Below are 1,176 nucleotides of genomic sequence, written 5' to 3' on the forward strand. Positions count from 1 at the left end.
TGTTTATCTGAATGTAATATGGATATTGAATATTTTCAGGATGGTAAGATTTAGAATATTTGGCCTCAAAAGCATGTATAAATAAATAAATCTAACTGAGCAAGATTCAGAAAATTAAGGGTTTTTAACAATGTTGTCATTAGAAGTAAACATTACTGTCTCCATTCTCTTTTTCCAATGGAGAATGGGAGAGCTCCAGTTTTCTTCTCTTGGGACCAGTCTCAGCTCAGATACTTTGAAAAGTTTCCTGTTGTAAATTGTTGTTGTTGTTAGTTCCCCTCATGTAATTTCCAACTCAAGGTAGACCCATAGGGTCTGAGCTGAACAGCTCCATAGAGATTTCAAGGCCAAGACATTTCTGAAGGGGATCACCACCAGGCCTATCTACCGAAGTGTCTGGGTGGTTCAAACTACCAGAGTTTCAGTTAGTAGTATAGCACTTAACCATGTGAGCCACCCAGGGGTCCCTCAAGTTATGAACAAAACATTTTAAGCCCCACTATGGGAATTAGACACCATTTTAATATTAACCTTTTTGATTTCCCAGTAGATTCCATAAAGACACACTTAACTCCGTTATTTTGGTTTTGTTTTTAAAGTCCATGATGACGATACTCAATTAGTTTCTTCTTCACAAGAATTCCCAAGGCCTTATAACAGAGTGAAAATCCTCTTTGTATTAAAGGCAGAGAGAAATCTATGGTGATGAGTTCAAGGGAGATTCAGAAATCTTAGTGGAAATAAATCTACCATTATTGATTGATTCCATGTAAATAACTTAATGACTTCTGTTAGGAAGAACTTGGACATTATATATTACATTTCATAAGGATCAGAAAAATATTCTGAAAATGCCACCTGTGTGCTGAATGGAAAGAGAAAGAATTTCAACACAGTTTACATTGGTTATTAAATGTTTGTGGATTTTAATGTGAACAAGGTCCCCAATGAGATGAAGGAAGCAAAGAAAAAGTATGGATTTTAAAGATATAAATGATACAGATATTTTAATGCAAAAATTATTCCTATGACCTTTTAGATTAATGATACAAAAGAAAAAAAATCACAATGTATCAGTGAAAAAAAAAACCTTGTTGAATTCTTGGAAAGTAAGTACTTTTAGTATTCTATTGTTTTGTGTACAAAGTAATTACCACAGAATCCATTATATTGTGA

This window comes from Orycteropus afer, unplaced genomic scaffold (assembly GCF_000298275.1).
Source record: "Orycteropus afer afer isolate SDZICR_OR568_19922 unplaced genomic scaffold, OryAfe1.0 scaffold01536, whole genome shotgun sequence".
NCBI classification, from domain to species: domain Eukaryota; kingdom Metazoa; phylum Chordata; class Mammalia; order Tubulidentata; family Orycteropodidae; genus Orycteropus; species Orycteropus afer.